Here is a 20587-nt window from a genome sequence, read left to right on the forward strand (position 1 = left end):
GTTTTCCTTATGCAGCCTGTCCCTGTTATGAATGGTGTGAAAATATTGCTCATAGTGTCTGTGGGTGCAGCCATTTCAGTGAACTTGGCAGATTGATATGTAATAGCAACTTCTGGCTCAGTGAGGAAAGCAACAGGAAACTACCTTACTCCTCATTTCCCTAGTACACCTCTTCAGTGACACCTGGGCTACCCATGGTGGATGACGGCTGATGGTGGAGCTGTTGAGGTCCAAACCAGTCTCCAGGCTGAGCACTCAACAACAATAACAACTGTTTTAGATCAATGTGTCCATCTAGAACCACTGAACAAAAACTTCTGGATGTTTGTTTTTTATATGCCTACACACCATCTGCAGCTGTATCATGAAGTATAGTCATTTCCATAATAAACTGCTTGAGAGACAGTTTGACCTTGCTGGTGCAAACTTTTTTGACAACTGTAGTGCGTCACTTTTCATTTGTTGCTCGTATAACAAGTTGAAGGTTTGTTTTGAACATTCTGTGAATGTCTGTGATGTCCATTTTGTGAAGTGTACCAAATACATTCCACAGAAGGTTGTTCTCTACTTCTCCCAAACATTAATTTTTTGTCATTCTCCTAGGCATATGGCTAGTCATTAACAGCTAATACAGAGTCTCTCTTATAAACCCAGACCAAGTGCACGGTGTTTGTACCCTGCACTACAGCAGCTGCCTCAGCCCAACTTACAATGCACACAGTTGCCCTGCTTTAAGTATGTATATAATCTTATGTGAAATCTTATCTTATAAAAGATGCTGGAAGTGTCATCCTTCATAACGAGGGACTCCATAAACACCATTAGGATTTTCTGCACACCAATAGTGAGAGTTATGACTGTTCACATGACCATTAAGACAAAACCAGGCCTCATCTGAAAAGAACACAAGCTGTGTGTCATATAAACGATCGTCCAATGATGCAAGATACCACTCACAACATCTCACTCTTGTAACTGGTTCAGCAGGTTTTACACAATGGGCTCATGTAAACCTGCATGGTTTGATGTGTAACAGTCTTGTAGCTCTGTGTGCAAAAGAAACCGGAACCCCTACTTGTGCTAATTTTGTGAGTGATTTATTCGCTGACTCTTTTTTAAATATATTTTTTATATATTTCTTTTTTAAGAATGAAGCCATATTTTTCAGTGTAACAAAAACTTTTCAGTCTGTCAAACACACAGCAAAATACTATTTAAATAGTGTGTATTTTTACAGGTATGTTTGTAGTGTTATAATTTATATTGTAATTGCTGTGTGTTTGACAGACTGAAAAGTTTTTGTTACATTTTACATTATTCAGTGACTGTTCAAGATTCGCAGCAATGTCATCTAGCTTTTCCTCTGTTAAAACTGTTCGTGTGCATGCATGTTATTTTATTGAGCACTGAGCCAATAGTTTCAAATTTATTTACAGTTACATGAATCTGTACTCATAAAGGTGATACTTCACCAGGAAATTGCTGAACAAATGCATCGTGTACCCGTCAAGCCGACTCGTACTTAAAATAACTTTTATGCATGAAAATACGGTGTTGCATTGTTAACTGTCTCACCATGTTAACAGCTAAGATTCAAAGTGGCTATTGATGCATGTTCCTTGCAAGGTCAAGAACTATGCACGCGCCTCCCATACAGCTGCTTAGGTCTCAGAGAGTTGAAACGCTGCTGGACGGTCTGGGTTTATAAGAGAGACCCTGTATTTGTTCTCACCATTCTTAGTACTGACACTTTCAAATGGTCCTAACTAGACATTGTACTTGCGACCTTGCACTGAAGTAGGTTCTGAAAAATTCTCACAGCCATAATGGTGTCCAAGTTTGAAAGTGTAGTATATTTAGTTTTCCAGTTGGTTGATATTTAATTTTTCTACCAGAGCCTCATAGTGTTATTAAAGAAACAGGAAGTTTAAAGCAAAATACTGTATGTCAAAATGTATTACTTCTTCTTCAGCTGATGCAATGGGAAAGTGTGAGAACTGGTTGAAAAATGCAACTTCAAGCAGAGCAGATCATCCGAAACAGTTTGTATGCACCGCTTGTGGCAAGAGTTATCTACGACAGTGTTCTCTCCGGCGGCATCAACAGTATGAATGTGGCAAGCCTCCTCAGTTCAAGTGTTCTTTCTGTGAGTACAGAGCCAAACAAAAGACTAATGTAGTTATGCATATGAAGCACATTCATAGATAATGAATTCTTAAGACTCATCTTTCATGATACAAATAGGGGCACTTAATGTTATTGTTTTTATGTCTCAGAGACTGCTTTTATGGTTTTCAGGAGCACCTAATGTATTCAGTCTCATTTCTTGGATACTTACTTGTATACTTGTTATTGTGAATGAAAAATATAGTGTTGTGAAATTTGATGGGTTGTATTTTTGTAAATAATCAAAATGTATTTTGAATAAACAATGTTCTGTTGTACTGATTATTAAAATAATAGAAAACACTGTTCATCATTGGTAATGTTTATTTTATTTGATTGAATTGAATTTACAATTTACTCATTGGCATAGTTCGTGTGAGATTTTAATTCATCAATCTTTCCTGAGAAGCCAGAGCTCTTCCTTCTTCATTCCTTATTAATGCATTTCTTGGCTGTAAATTTAAACATCATTCAAAGTAATAGAAAGGACCAAACAAGTGACAAATCATGTCGTTTATAGACCACCAAAAGGGCTTTGTAATAGATCCGACAATCAGATTTGAGACAATGAGGAAAATAAAATACATATTAATCAACCATCTCGTTCTACCAACAGGAATACCAGCTGGATGATATTGAAGTTGTAGGATTAATGGTTGGCACTAGAGGAACCATTCCTCTCTTTTTTTGTGCAGTTTTGCAAATCATTTAACCTCAGTCAGGCATTAATAAAAGAAATTGCAGTGATTGCCTTGAAATATTCCATCCAAATCCTGAAGAATCATATTTTCCAAACTGTTTAATCCTAACCAACTCACAATTACCTTTAGTATTCATCTTGTCGTTTTTGTATAATTTGTCCTCAAAGGCAGTGACCAGTTGGGGAAAGTCAAAATATATATATTTAAAAAATTAGGAACACATAACAGGATAAACACAATGACAGGCCAACATTGGAAAAGGGAGCAACAGAAAGATGAAATTAGGACAAACATGGAAACACAAAAGACAAGGACACACTCCACATCTTCAAGTAAATGGACTCTCTCCTCCTCAATTTCAGATCTTCTATGTTCATTTCTTCTCAGTCGTAAATGAACTCATTTCTGTTTCTCGAAATTTGAGGAGGGAAGGCACCAACACTCACTTAGGGACCATTTTGACAGATCTTCAATCTTTATGTGGGAAGTGTAGAATATGAATACAGCCAAACAGAAACAGGAAAATGGAAGAGACAGAAAGATAAAGAGGAATACAGGTGATATAAGTCTAGGAACACATGTATACATCTTTATCTTTCTGTCTCTTCCCTTTTCCTGTTTCTATCTGGCTTTATTCATATTCTACACTTCCCACATATTGAAGATCTGTCAAAGTTGCCTCTCACTGAGTGTTGTAGGCTGCCCTCCTAATAAAGCCAGGAAGCAGAAAAGAGCTCATCAGTGGCTAAGAAAAAATTAATGTAGAAGAATGCGTATTCATGAGGAGAGAGCCTGACTACTCGATGTAGATGTACAGTGAGTTTCTCTCATCGGTTGGCCGGCAGGTGCGCCCAGCTTATCTGTCTCCGTTGACTCATCACTCACAGCTCCGCGGCTTAGCAACAAGGACAGCACTTCACTCACTTTATCCGTGCACGACATGAGATAACAAAATTAAGGAAATTAGTGAATTAGTTACCTTGTATTGTTTTAATTTTAATGTTTTTGTAGCCCACCATGCTGAGCTCTTCAAAACCCTGGCTTCTTGTCCAAATTGTCCTAGGGATTTTGTAAGCATTTTTAATCTTTCCGCTATTTCATTTTTGTACTCATTAAACACACATTTTTTGACACTGTTTCTTATCAAGTAAAGAAGTTCCTCTCAATTTGTTTATGAGTTTCCACGCGGTGTCTCTATATGGAGGGTGTACACCTGGAAATTGTGTTACAAATTGCCTGACGACTTCCCTGCAAGACTCTTTTTTCACATAATTATCATATATAAATACCTTTTTCTCCATCGTGTACACATGTGGATGCATTATGAAAATTATACCCCATAGTAACAACTTGAGAACAGTTGGAGCGACAAATCAACACTTAATACACGTTCTAAACACGGACCTGAACTGCAAAGTACAGGCATTCCCCTGCTGTCGCTGCGCTGCATAAGAGGAAGTGATGAGTCAACAGGAGGCAGATAAGATGGGCGTGCGTGCCGGCCAACCGATGAGAGAAACTCGCTGTAGAAAGTTTCCTTGTCCTATGTTTCCATGTTTGTCCTTTCCTCTTTCTGTTGCTCCCTCTAATGATGCTGAAGTGTCATGTTTATTCTGTTATATGTTCCTGTTCATATACCTATAAATGACTTGAAACATCACTTAGTTACTATTATCTCAAAGCACATAAATATAAAATCAAAGTGAAGTACAGTAGTTATCCAAACAAGCAGACCAGTGAATCACTCAGTACTTTAGCACCAAGTGAGTGGCCACCCAGTTATGTTTGTGTTGCTGTAAGCTTCCATTGGGAAGTGGTGGGTTTGAATCCCGTTGCAGCCTTGATGATGGTTTCCTGTGATTTCCCATTTTCTCATGAGGAAAATGCTGGGGCTGTACCTTAACTAAGGCCACAGCTGCTACCTTTCCCATCCTTACATCGCCGAAAATTTTTGATGTGTTAATGCGAAAACTTCTGCCACACCACATCATGGCACCTCTCTAGGCTACTGCACACTACTGCTATTGTTAAGAGCAGACTCATGCTTAATCAGTTTTGGGTCTTTCATCACTCATTTGAAGATAAGAAGAGAAAATGTTGATCCTTATTTTTCTTTCATATACATAGTGCAAAAAAGTACATACGTCTTTCATTTCAAAATATATTTGATACTGATGCTCTTTGAAAATTATATTTACTGTACAATAGTTTGTTTGTTATTTTAAGGAAAATAGATTTGGAAATTTCAAAATGTAAACAGAAGTTCTTGCCATCTAATCCTGTGGAACTGAAGATTGATAGAGCTGAATAAGAAATGAAATAGTGCTAGTAACATCTGTTGCCCAGGCTAAAGATGATCTGTTCTGCCATCTTGTTTTATTGTACAGTTTTGAAAGTAAGACCAAATCAGATGATGCTAAGGCAGGGCAAATGGTAAGATTTTCAGTTTGCATGCATTGATATTATATAGTCTTCTTGGAAGAAAGTAATTTGAGTGTTTGTTCAAATCTACAGACAAGCAGTTATGATGAGTTACACAAGGAACTATGCAAAAGCATAATATCTAAATGTTTCTTGTCCAATTGACTTCTTTGACAAGGCTTATCATGATATATACTGTATCTTATGAAATAATTGATACTGTTACCAGTAACAATTTTTATGAAGTTATCTTCCACAACGTGTTTCAGTGCTTATACTCTATCATCAGGTGGTGATATTCAATTGTTGTTCTATTTGATACACAATTGTTTTCATTCATTGTGACAGAGTGCTCTGTGTGACTCCACTGTCTGCACTTTATTTGATCTTGAACCTTATCAGGAAAAAAAAATTTTAAAAAAAATATATGTTATGGTACGGTACTACATCAAATATTGACATGTATGTTCATGCTCATATATACAGTTCAAATATTGCATTCAAAAGGATGTTTTGCAGCTATACTTTGTTTGGGATATGAACATCCATGTCAACTTCTGAATTAGAAACATTCCTGAATTTTCTGTTTTTCTTTCTGTCAGTACTTCTCAGTTCTGTATAATTATGTTATAATCAGGTTTCAAAGAACCAGTATTAAAAAAAAAAAAATTAAATTTGTTGAACTATTACTTTTATATTGTTGATAACTACTTCTGGTGAATTTGTGCACTAGATATCCTTATGACTTAATAATCAACTTCATGTGCATACTTTGATGAGATGTGAGAATATTGCTCATAACCAGGAATGATGGTTTTTTGCAATATCAATATTGTATGAAATGATTACAGAGGCTTTTACTTTGGTATTTTCAGTTTTCATGATCTGTAAGCCACGTTTTAATGTGTTTTGAAAAAGTTCATATGCAAAATTCGTATGAAAGTGCTATATAAATGAATTTGCAAATAAAACTTTTTTTATTCTTCTTCTGGAAACTTAAATGGAGGATTTTGTACCCTCTTGGATTGCCTAAAAATTGCTGTCTGCAATTAATCTCAAATATTCAGAGTTTTCCCAAGTACCTCTGCAATGTTTTTGGAGTCCTACCAAGATTGCAGATGTTGAAAGATATTTCAGTAAATACAATGAAATTGTAAGTGATAGAACATGAATGGTGGAACAAAATATTCAGGTAAGTTTTATGATGTTCTTCAACAGTATTGCTGAAGTATTAACATGACTTCAGTTTTAATTTTGTGTATGAATGTCCAACCCTTGTTTTGTTTCCCCGGGGTCAGATATGAAGTGAGATGAATCTTCATAGCTAGTTTTTATGACTGGATGCCCTTCCTGATGTCAACCTCGTGAGAGGAGTTAATGAGATGAATTAATTTTTTGTACTTTATTTTATTATTCTGATTGTGCACCAATATTTATTCTATATTATGTTTTATCCTATATCAATTCATAACAAATGTATCATTTTATTATACCTATCGCATTTTTATTTTACTATTAGTTCTGTGCAAATGCAATTTTAATACTGCATTAATATTATGAAATTATATTAGGATATCTATTTATCAGAATTAATTCAAATTCTATGCTTTTCTTCAAAATGCTACAAAATGTTAAATTACAAATACATATGTGATAAAGAATGATAAATCATTGATTTCAGAATGTTAAAAATCACCACTATTCCTCATAGCATTAAAGAGAGTGGGACTGATAACAGAATCATCAGTTAAACTTCTTTACTGGTACTTGTGTATAAATGGTTTATCTACATATTTTATAAAGTAAAGACTTTGTTTGTTGAATTTGTGTTCTTTTAATCACTTTTGCGCATAATCCCTTATTCATTTTGATGTAAAGAATTGTTCCTTTCTTGGTTAGTGTGAGTAGTGACTATGGATATTAAAACCAACATGAACATATGAGCTGTGTTCCTCTATACCACACTGACCTTGTATTCAACATGTACTCTGTGATCTAGACAATAATATTCACCAAACTTAGAGTATAGCAGTTACACAATACATTTGTAATACAGTGGTAATTTATTTCTGCATACGGTATGTGTTTTTATTCATTGCTTTTCCTCATTTTGTAGTAACAATAGATTAACATACTTATAGACATATCTTTGTGGTATATGATTCCTGTTGTTTGAGAAATTCAGCTCAGACATTTTTATGCAAGGATGTTTATTTTTTAATGCGGAAATAGCTCGGGTCATTTGTACATTCCGTTCAGGTTCTATATTATGAATAGTAGGGCAGTTTCTCCTAAAGTTTCCAAACAAGATTGCGCTGAAAAGATGAATGGCCTTGGGTTTCCATTCTATACAAGTCTCACATTTTGTTCCACTGTGTATTGAATTGAAGATTGTTATTTAGAAGGTATGATACAATAATAATAATGATGATGATGTTATCTGCTTTACGTCCCACTAACTACTTTTTTACAGTTTTTGGAGACGCCGAGGTGCCGGAATTTTGTCTTGCAGGAGTTCTTTTTCGTACCAGTATATCTACCGACACAAGGCTGACGTATTTGAGTACCTTCAAGGTATGCTCTAAAGAGTTTAACATAGACTGCCAAGGAAATCACAATATTTTGTTTGTATCTTATTAGGTGCTTGAAGCATAGCTTCGAAGAGGAAGTTCTTGATATGTGTCTATTTTGTCAAAGTGATTGTATGATCATGAAGAAAATGGGGAAAATTCTGATTAAAGACCACATTGTTTACACTCTCATGTTATTTTATTTGTGTATTCTGTACTACTCACATCGATTATTTCATTTTTGCTTTCTCTGCTAGCCCTGTAGTTTAATACTTAATGATAAGTCTTCCCTTTTATTTAATGTGAACTTTTTGGAAAGTTGTTCAAATATAGTATGATACCTAGTAAACTGACTTGTTATTTTGTTTTGGTGTTCAAGGAGAAGTTTTGAAATTACTCATTGTTTTGCTTTTTAAATACATTTTACTTTAAGAATAAATATATGAATTTCGACCCTGTATATTAAGTACTCTAACTTTCCTTCACAATTTCTCATTTAAATCTCCAACAAGGACAATTTTAATAGAACTACCAGAAATCCAACTGAGTGGAGTGTCTGTGTGTGTGAACGCACTATGGAGCTAAGCTGAGCATTCAGGAGATGTGTGGGTTTGAATCCTACCATTGGCTGTCCTGAGAATGGGTTTTTTTTGGTTTCCCATTTTCACTTCTAGGCAAATGCCAGACAGTTCCTATTCACATGCCAAAGCCAATTCCTTCCAGCTCCTTACCCAGTTTCATCGCCATCATTCATTTCATCTTCATTAGGTCCTTAACTGAGGTTGGTACCAGGAAGGGCATCTGGCCATAAAAGCATACCATATAAATTCATCTCACCTCAACCTGAGCCCATATGAAGTAACCAGAAATCCAAAATTTTATCAGTTAAGATTTTACAGTAAATATTTTTCTATATACAGTAGAACCCTGTTTAACCGAACTTCGCTTAACCGGAATGTGGCTTAACCAAAATGCTGTAGCAAAAGTGTATTTCAATATTTTGTTTTTACCCGTTACCCTCTCATTCTTAGCCGTCGATATTAGTAATTCTCTTGCTATATGTGCTGAGAGCTACTAGGCAAACCCTATTTTTAAATTATGACTTACACCAGAATGCATGTATAGCATAAACGGAACAGTTTCTTACCCTCTAGTTCATTCCATGATACATTTTTTCTTGAACAAGCAGGAATTATCATTATTATTATTATTATTATTATTATTATTATTATTATTATTATTATTATGGAGCCTCTGTGGCTCAAACGGCAGCGTGTCAGCCTCTCACCACTGGATACCGTGGTTCAAATCCCGGTCACTCCATGTGAGATTTGTGCTGGACAAAGCGGAGTCAGGACAGGTTTTTCTCTAGGTACTCCGGTTTTCCCTGTCATCTTTCATTCCAGCAACAATCTCCATTCTCATTTCATAGCATCTATCACTCATTACTAAATCACTTTGGGAGTGACGACCCCATCGTACTAATAGCCTATATATGATTCATTCATTACATCCCTGACCCGGTCAATGACCGGAAAACAGGTTGTAGGTTTTTCATTTTCATTATTATAATTATTATTACTGTGTTATTTGTCATAAAGATTATGCAGACAATTCCGACCTTGACAATAGCAGTTCTGAGAATCGAGTTACATTAGATGATGGATTTAATGCATTGGTGGTAAGACTGATTCTGAATTTTTATTAAAATACAGTACCACACACTTTAATTACAGTACCAGTACTGTAATAAAATTACTGTATACAGTATTCAGTTCAGCAGTAAGAGGAAAAAAAAATTTCATTATTTCAGATTGCTTTGTGCTTTGTTGAACAAAGCAATGAACCTACACCAGCTGATGTATTGTTGATTAAATGGTGGCATGACATAGCTGCACGACAGCACTGCACCAAGAAAATTCAGAAGAAAATCACTGATTTTATACAAGGAGTGACATTATGTAAACATTTTAATGTTAATATACAGTATGTACCTTTGCTTAACAGAGTTTATGCATTTTTATTTTGACATTTAACTTCTGAAAATATTTACCACGTGTTATCCGAAAAAACGTGTCAACCAAAGTGGCTCCGCCCCCTTTATTTCTGATAAACGTGGTTCTACTGTAATCATTTACCTTCCAGATGGCATAGTTTAGATGCCATTTTCTTGCAAGTCTTAGACTGAATGGAATTGTACTTTCAGAGATGTCATCAGCTTTGAGCTCTTTGTTTTGATTTTGTCAGAATAAATATATCTATATATTATATAACTGAAAATTATATATCTCCAAATAACTGTGAGTATACTTTTTGTTCAAGTGAAATGTTACAAATTTCAAGTAACAAAAATGAATAAGCAAGTGGTATAACAAATTTAGTTATGTATGCTTGTGATATTCCTCCACCAGACAATTAGAATTTTTTTTAAATTCATCTATTGAAATTGCTTTCCATGTCCTCTTGTATCCTACCTGAAGTTTCCTCCCTACTCCGCTTTCTTAAGCCTTTCTGTCTGTTTATGGCTACGTCATCGTCATCATCATCTTGCATAGCTTCCAGCACTTGGCCGGGTCTGTATAGAACATACGCTTCTCCATCACCATTTGTCATCCTACTATCTCTCTGTCATCACTTTAGTCCAGTCCTCCCCTATTTTCTTCACCCACTCCTCCACTTCTTCCAGCCATCTGTCTCTTGGTCTCCTGCATCCTGCTTCTATCTCATGCATCTTAGATCTTCCTGAGTTTCCTTTCCTTCTCCTTTCTCTTCAAGTGTCCATGCCATCTAAACATTGATTCTTCTATCTTATCCTGCAGTTGTTATATTTGACTAGTTCTCTCTCATTTCCTACCTTATCCATTTTTGTTACTTTTATCGTACTTCTCAAAAATTTCATCTCATTGGCCTGGATCCTGCTTTTCTCCCTTCTTCTTATTACCCAAGTTTCGTAAGCATATATTAATAGTAGGATACAGTATATTTGGTATATCACTCTTTTGCTGTTTTTGAGGACTTCTTTATTCCATACTCCTGGTATTTTAAGGTGCCTCGTATCGGTAAATTTACTGGCATGTAAAAGAACTTCTGCAGGACTAAATTCTGGCATCTCAGTGTCTCTGAAAACCGTAAACATAGTAGGATATAAAGCCAAAAATTTTGTTGTTATTATTGTTATTATTATTATTATTATTATTATTATTATTATTATTATTTCCACACTGAGTTTCTAACATTTTCGAGTAATGTTTCTGCATGTCTTCCCCCCCCACCCACTTTTTTTTTTTTTTTTTTTCATTTTCCTTTATTAAGCTACCTGTACCAAGTTACTTGAAGCTGTCCACATTCCTCAGTTGTTTTCCACCAATCATTACTCGAGTTGTTGGCCTATCCTTCTCCCTGGTTGTGAGCACTGTCTCACTCTTTTTTAAATACTAAATTCCATGCCATATCCTTGTACTGTTATATCCCATGCATGCAACTGCTGCTGAACTTCCTACTTCCTATTTCCTCCCACCATCAAATCGTATATAAAAAATATAAAAAAGCTATTTGTTCGTGGTGTCGACCCCTAAAGATCTTTTGCCACGTCAAACCGTATACAAACACCATAGCTTTCATCTTTTCTTCCCCAAGTGAGAGTGCACATCCTTGTTTCAAACCATTCTTTTCTTCTTTTACTTCTTCTCTTGCTTTCACACAACTCACACTCCCTTGATACATCTCCTGTACCTCCATATAGTTTGTTTCCCAACTCCTTTGTTTTCCTGGGCCTTCCATATCTGGCTTCTGCTTAACACTATCATATGCCTATTTAATATCCAGGAAGGCATCAGTACATCTTTTCCATATTCATAATGCTGTTCTTGTTGCTTTCTTATGACAACGATTAGATCTACTGTGGACCTTCTTGGCCTGAAGATTTATGGCTACATCATCATCATTTTCCAGCTCCATTTCCCTGGGTGTAGTGTACAAGCGTTTGCCACTTCTTCCTGTCAAAGTATAGTTTCTGTTTCTCTATGTCCTCCCACTTGGCATTCCTCTTGCTGACCTCTGATTTCACTGTTTCTATCCATCTATTATGCCTTTGCTGGCAGGATGTAGTGTTTACAGTGCACTTTGTCTTCTGGCATGGGCTAGAATAAATTTGTTACTTTCATTGACCTGTCTTAATCTCATCCTTGGCTTTGACAATATGAAAGTGACTGAGGTATGAGCGATGCTATTAATACCATTCCTTATGCAGCCAGTCCCTGTTATGAATGGTATGAAAATATTGCTCATAGGGTCGGTTGTTGCGTGCATTTCAGTGGGCTTGGCAGACTGATATGTCATAGCAACTTCTGGCTCAGTGGGGAAAGCAACGGGAAACTACCTAACTCCTCATTTCCCTAGTACGTCTCTTCAGAGATGCCTAGGCCATCTATGACAGCTGTTGGCTTAGCTGTGGAGGATCAAACCAGACTTTGGGCTGAACACCCAACATCCATCTATTCCTTGGCCTTCCAAATGGCCTCTTCCCTTACACTTCTCTGTCAAAGTAATTCCTTGCTGTTCTCGTTTCATCCATCCTCATAACATGTCTAAACCATTGTAGCCTGAATTTTCCTAAAAGCTCGGTAACAGGTATTTTGATGCCAGCCTCCTTCTTCTTTGCTTCGTTTCTAATCTTGTCCTTCCTGGTTTTGTGGTTCTTTGTTCTGGTGAATTTCATTTCTTCTGACTGGATTTTACTATTTGCCTTGTTATGCAGGGTACATGTCATGTTTCGAGTCCATATGTGAGAATTGGAATGAAGTAGGTATAAAACATGGTCAGTTTTGCTTTCTGGGGCATTTTATCATCCCAGAGTAGATTTCTCACTTGAAAGTAAAATTGTAACCGCGGGTTTCGGCAATTACGGGTTACTATAAATATAATAATAATACAAGAAATAGTAAATAACATGATAATTAAGATAATAATACTTGTAGTGAATACGATAATACTTAATAATATGACAAAGGAAGTAGAAATATGACGCAGTGGCGGAGAATTCATATAAACCCAAATACAGGGAACACTTACAGGCCTAAAAATGACAACTAAGACAGGATGTGGAACGTATGACGTTATGGGGGAGAAAAGACTTGCAAGAAACACCCTCTAGCTCAACTATATTAAAAATGACAAGAAAGTTTTACAAATTCAGTTCCACGACACGGAAACAAGACATACTTAAGTAACTTAACATAAAATTTGATTTAACAATGAAGGTGATGCTACATTAAAGGTATAGTTTAAAGCGAAAATATTTAATGGATGAAAGACTTGAAACTACGGCAATTGGAACCTAGGGTAAACTCGGACACATCAAATTAAACTTTTAAAATGACATTAAGCGAAGAAATAATGAAACACAAAAGGAATTAAACTAAATGAAACGAAATCAGAAAACATTGAGAATAACATTGCAAAAACACTGAAATAACACTTACTTCGGAAAGGCAGGAGTTCCCGAGGGTAGACCTCGAGCGCGAACGCTCGCTAGGGCGGTCGGATGGAAATGACGCCGAGCACATGCATCATTTTTCCCAAGCCGGTAGGAAGACCGGATATGGCCCGATTACAATCAACCAATAAGATCAAACTTACCCTAGATTCCTGGACCTTTTTGCCAATAGGAAATCTTGTGACCATATATGGTCATTTTAACATCGTTAGCAATTGCACAAGTTCTGGAACATTACGATTACAACACCAAAATTTCATCATAGGAAACCACACGTGTGGTACAGGTACAGGATGCTCCAAAATAAATCACCTTACAAATTTTACATCAGATTATATAAAAACTACATTTAAAAAAAAACACTTCAAAACACTTTTGCATGTTGAAATGTTCATACAGTTCAATGTTTCTTGATGTTTCCATAAAATTCCAGTAGAGTCCAGAGTTGCAAAAAAAAAATTAAAATTTACATTTCCAAACACACTGTAGTTCCAATTCTCCGTCCCACCAACCGGTGACATTCTCCTCCTCCCAAAGTCGAGCTCTGCTCGACAAAAAAAAAATTTACCCAAAATAACAAAATTTAAATGAACTTAAAAATGGGAGGCTTAATGGAGATTTGAAGATTCTTTCAACGCCACAAATTGCACCACACCACAATTTCTTATCATCGTTCTCTTCAGGAACGTCCATACAAGCAAAAACCAGTAGAGCGTTGGTATCGCTGTCAAACGAAGTCGCTGACCGCGGCCGTTGCCAACGTCTCCATCCCTATTGCAGTCCAGCCATTGCTCACATATAGCCTCAGCACAGCCCACCCAACTTAGTGAACAGGTCCATAACTGGCGAAGGTAGGTGGCACAGCAGAGACTACTGCCACCATTAAACACCTTTCCATTCCACCATCAGACATTAGTGGCCAATAGGTGCGTTGCAGACTCCAAATAGATATCCCAGGTCGAAAAGTCAGTGGCATAGCAGTAACTGGAACATAAACAAACGCAGCAGAAACTTGGAACTGAAGAAATTTAGGCGACTGGCCTGAACTATTGCTGACGTTAAGAGGAGCCTAGAGTTTCGAGGGTGGGTTTTTTGTGTTTTTTCATTAACAATTACAAGCCTCCTTAGGGAGATTCCCTCTCATGTTTCTGGGAAACCCCAGCCCTCCTGGCAAGTGCTATTTCAGAATTTCAAAATTTAGGAAAATTAAAAAACTAAAAGAAAATTTGCCAGAGTTTACCCTAGTGCCAAAACATTATAAAATCCCTAACTAATCATCAATAAACTTCTAAACTTACCCCAACAGACATTACATTAAATGATATCTAATATGATTATAAATAACCCTTCCCATTACAACTAAAGTAACTTAACTAAATTATTAACTACAAAACCCGAAAAATTGTGCGCGCCAATCAATTAAAATATGCTTACAACTAATTCCATATAACTACCAAATCAAGTTACCGTGTGCATTCTTAATCACCCAACATTAAGGAACAGAACGAGACAAATAAAAGGAAGATTTAGAATGTTACAAGGGAACTCAAACCAAGAAACAAATACTAACTTACGTTGGCTTGCAACCACCTTCAATGAATTGAGGATAGTAAGTCACCATTTATTTACCATGTCATGTACTTATGAAATTTTTACATAGATAAACTCACATTACGTATTACGTGTCACACCAGTCAAATTAAGGCGCAATAAAGCCAGGAATACCAAATGAAAATCATATTACTTTATCAACAGGAACTCAAAAATGAAAAACCAAAGCGATGCAAGAGTGCACATGCAGACATCCAACTCACTGATATAAGAAATAAAAAGGTACAAGAACAACCTTCATACCAGAGATTACCAGATAACCGCACGACACACAAGACTACCAAGCTTATCTGTTCTTCGACATACACACAGACAACATCAAACCACCAAAACAAGTGCGACGATCACTGAATCAGCATAACCGACGAATGGTAAAAGGCACGGACGACCTCAATACTGAGTTCACCTCACATCACAAGAACACAGTACACATACATACACACAAACACCTGTGCGATGACATATCAAGAAGTACCCACAAAATAAAAGGACAGAACATCAGAACATGACCTCAAGTACCCTTGAACTTATCACACTACAATGAGACTCTTAGGACCAATTTTGTACTCCTAGAAGAGGAACGGCCTCTCAGCACCTTAACCCTAAGTCTCAGTACACACACACCTGCCTACCCGAGGCACAATTATATTCAAAAATCATAGGACAGATACAGCACAGCAACAAAATTTAGAACCGTACTCAGTCTACAGAATCCCATACTTCTACAAACTGAGTACATAAATTTGGAAGACACGAACCCGTAATGCAAGACATTCTTACTATCGATAAACTCGAACAAGACAAAACAAGCAGAAAATTTAACTGAATGGCTTAGCTAAATTACGATACCCTCAAAATTTCACTAGTAACAAATTTAAACTAACAGAACATTAAATCTTGGCCATCTGCAGACCTACTACGAATTTAACAACAATTTATAGCTCAGAGTAAGGACACCAAAATGAACATTTGCAGAAAATCTTCCTAGTAATCATTCTTATAATCACAAGGGACATCATTTTCCATCTAGGCACCTAATACCAAGAAAAAGATTACGAGGAATCTCATACCAGTTACACTAGATTTCCAACATGTCACGGGCACATGTGCAGATCCGTAATCCGTCAAATTTGCCCAAAATGAGCCTCAGCATTACCTGGTCTAAAGATATGGTGAACACGTGTCACCCTATGAGCCTATCCAAGTCCTCATAGAACCCTCCCTAGCAAATATAGGAATACACGGGTAAATAAATATACGTGACAAGGAAACAGACACACGATGGAAAAGCACCAGACAAACTAGGAAACTTTCGAAATTAGTAGCTAGTTGGGAAACAGTCACCAAAATAGTCCCATACCTACTTGGAAACGAACCCAGATCCAGCAAAAGACCAAAAACAACACATGACCGGAAATTTAAATTTATACTGAGCTACAACATGACATAAAAATTACCTTTAAAAGATCACACACATGGAATAGTACCAATATAACATACCAGGCGACAAGAAACAAAATTTAGAAAATAATTTGCCGAAACACGAGATTTACGAACAGGAAAACACTCGAAGAAATAGACGAAAATTCACAACATAACCTTAAAATTGTTGCCGAAAATTTACCAAAAGAGAAATTACAGAATAGCTAAGGAAACTCCGTGCTAAAATTCAACCAGAACACAATGATCACTGACAATTCACGCTACAATTTACGTGGTCTAGAAGGAAAACAAACAGAACGCGACACTTGATAACTTAATTAAGGATGTAGGGTGTGCACTTCGCAATGGGTCAAACGCTCACCTGTTTTCAACACACTTCAGCTGTTCAAGAGATAACATGAATTCACACACGGGAGTACAGTACCAATTACAGTATCGAGACAATACTTAGCATGATATCACGACGTAGTTTAAAACAACCGGAAATGACACGAATGTTACAATCGGAACACAAATGGAAGAAAACTAGACATAATCAAACATATTTAAATTTATCAAAGAAGACTTTCGGAAAGCGAACACAGCACACGAAATGTGAAGATATCACTTTACTACAAAACACGTGGTCAAGTGAAATCTTGCCACACAGAAAATTTATGAAAATTAACGAAACCAAAAACTTGTTACAAATAGTGACGCACTATTTCCTCCAACCGTTAATTACAAGAGAAACACAGTAACAAGACTGCACATCGCGGAACGAAAACACGTGGTGAGATGAACTCGCGCAAGAATCATGAAAACAAAAGCGGGAATTAAGAACACACACGAAACACTTACAACCTATATCTATATACAAACTTAAGATTAAAAATTACTTTTAGAAAAGTTAGCCGAGGATGATCATTGTAAGCCTTCGCTCCTTTCCATAACCACGCTCTGCTACCAAATGTAACCGCGGGTTTCGGCAATTACAGGTTACCATAAATATAATAATAATACAAGAAATAGTAAATAACATAATAATTAAGATAATAATACTTGTAGTGAATATGATAATACTTAATAATATGACAAAGGAAGTAGAAATATGACGCAGTGGTGGAGAATTCATATAAACCCAAATACAGGGAACACTTACAGGCCTAAAAATGACAACTAAGACAGGATGTGGAACGTATGACGTTATGGGGGAGAAAAGACTTGCAAGAAACACCCTCTAGCTCAACTATATTAAAAATGACAAGAAAGTTTTACAAATTCAGTTCCACGACACGGAAACAAGACATACTTAAGTAACTTAACATAAAATTTGATTTAACAATGAAGGTGATGCTACATTAAAGGTATAGTTTAAAGCGAAAATATTTAATGGATGAAAGACTTGAAACTACGGCAATTGGAACCTAGGGTAAACTCGGACACATCAAATTAAACTTTTAAAATGACATTAAGCGAAGAAATAATGAAACACAAAAGGAATTAAACTAAATGAAACGAAATCAGAAAACATTGAGAATAACATTGCAAAAACACTGAAATAACACTTACTTCGGAAAGGCAGGAGTTCCCGAGGGTAGACCTCGAGCGCGAACGCTCGCTAGGGCGGTCGGATGGAAATGATGCCGAGCACATGCATCATTTTTCCCAAGCCGGTAGGAAGACCGGATATGGCCCAATTACAATCAACCAATAAGATCAAACTTACCCTAGATTCCTGGACCTTTTTGCCAATAGGAAATCTTGTGATCATATATGATCATTTTAACACCGTTAGCAATTGCACAAATTCTGGAACATTACGATTACAACACCAAAATTTCATCATAGGAAACCACACGTGTGGTACAGGTACAGGATGCTCCAAAATAAATCACCTTACAAATTTTACATCAGATTACATAAAAACTACATTAAAAAAAATACACTTCAAAACACTTTTGCATGTTGAAATGTTCATACACTTCAATGTTTCTTGATGTTTCCATAAAATTCCAGTAGAGTCCAGAGTTGCAAAAAAAAAAATTAAAATTTACATTTCCAAACACAGTGTAGTTCCAATTCTCTGTCCCACCAACCGGTGACAAAAATTGAGAAACTTTCTGAGGCCTATTAAGTATTTCTTGGTTTACTGTGTTATCTTTTGAAATTATACTTCCAAGGTACCATTATTTGAAGTTAGAAAAAGACTGCAGCAGATTCCCTCCAGGAAAATGTTTGAATCTGTGCCTTTCCTGTTAATTGTCTTCCTGTAGTAACCAAAAAAAAAAAGGTCAAACATCTGTATTTTGATATTGCATCAAAACTGTGACTGTAATTATTCACTTCAGTAATGGATATATAGTAGAACAAACATATGTATGACTGAAAATCAGCAAAGATAGAAAGTTAGGAATACACACAAAGATAAACAAAATAACATGCTGGATCTCCTTTTGTGTTTGTTCCTAGACTTTAGCGCATGCATTTTTTTTTAAATCCAGCTTTCTTCTTATACTATACTTCTCACATCAAGAGTGAAGACCTGTCAAGGTGACTCCTCAATGCGTATTGAAGCCCGCCAACCGGATGAAGCTGGGAAGCAGAAATGAACTTCTTGGGGGCTGAGAAGAAATGGGATTGATGAAGAGCGAGCCTGTCTATGTAAAGACAGCAGTGTATGAAGATGTGGAGATTGTCCTTGTCCTCTTGTGTTTCTTTTCTAAACTAAGGTTTAGGTTGAAGGAAGAATCCCACCTTCCAATACTTATTTGCTTTTTGTGGCTAGTCTTTGTAATCACAAACATATTCAAGTTTAAAGTCTAGTTAATTGACTAAAACAGGACATGTTTCGTTCCTCTGATTTGGAACATCTTCAGCTAAACATGTGTATAAAGATACAAAAATTGGGACTTATGAAATAAAAAAACACTTATGATGTTGATGAGATAAAATATTCCTTCATATTAAGTTAAAACACTACAAGTCAATGTTCAAATTTGTAATAAATGAAATGGCGTATGGCTTTTAGTGCCGGGAGTGTCCAAGGACAGGTTCGGTTCGCCAGGTGCAGGTCTGTTGATTTGATGCCCGTAGGCGGCCTGCACGCCGTGGTGAGGATGAAATGATGATGAAGATGACACATACGCCCAGTCCCCATGCCAACAGAATTAACCAATGATGGTTAAAATTTCTGACCCTGCCAGGAATCGAACCTGGGACCCCTCTGACCAAAGGCCAGCACGCTAACCATTTATCCATGGAGCCAGACTTTGTCATAAAATCTGCGTGTACAGGATCCTAGAAAGATATCTTCTTTCTTCGAAATGCTAGAGAAGTTGCTATAGTTTTTTATTATGTACCGGTACTCTAAAGAACTTGTGGATGATGGTAGACTTAACTTTAAAATACGATGTCCGGGGGAAACTCCTTAAAAACAAAGTTGAGATGAAATCTTGATGAAAAGTTTTGAAGTGTTGAAGGAAGTCTGTAATAAAAGGAAGGAAAAAGTGTTTTAGAAAAAGAAAGAAAAAGAGGAAAAAAGGGAAAGAAAATACTTATGAAAATACGGTGGTGAAATATCGGAAGAACAATCAAATGCTTATCTCCCGGCCGGTCCCGCTATGTTTACTTCCCTTATGTCATCAGCTGATTAAGTGTGTATAATTATACGGTTGGCCTGTGAAAGTAGCATGAGGCGGAAGAGGGGAAAGTAGGGGAAATGTCGTAGGGAGTGAAGCCGATGGGAGGGAGATGTACGAGAAGTACATAGACTAGCCACAAAAGGCAAATAAGTATTAGAAGGATGGGTTCTTCTTTCAACCTGAATTATAGTTGAGTTGATGCCAATACAGGATAAAAATGAGATTTGTAAGTTGTTTTTTTTGTCTTCCCCCCTCCTCCCACACTGACCTGTCCTATTATATGCTTCTTTCAATGTTTATTCCTTTCTATATATAGCTTCATTTGCACTTGTTCGTCCTTTCCATTACTGTACTTACAGTACATTGGCATGCTAATACAGACAGTGGAAGCAGCAGGAAGAAGAGATGAGAACAAACATGAAAACATAAAAGGACGATGGCAAACTCACCTCTTCACCCTTTCTACATCAAGGAGCAAGGATTCCCAAGAATGGTACACTCTAGAAATCTCTAAGTCTGTCCTGTGATGAAGCCTCTGATGGGGGCTTAGCAGAAATA

This window comes from Anabrus simplex, chromosome 1, assembly GCF_040414725.1.
Source record: "Anabrus simplex isolate iqAnaSimp1 chromosome 1, ASM4041472v1, whole genome shotgun sequence".
Classification (NCBI taxonomy): domain Eukaryota; kingdom Metazoa; phylum Arthropoda; class Insecta; order Orthoptera; family Tettigoniidae; genus Anabrus; species Anabrus simplex.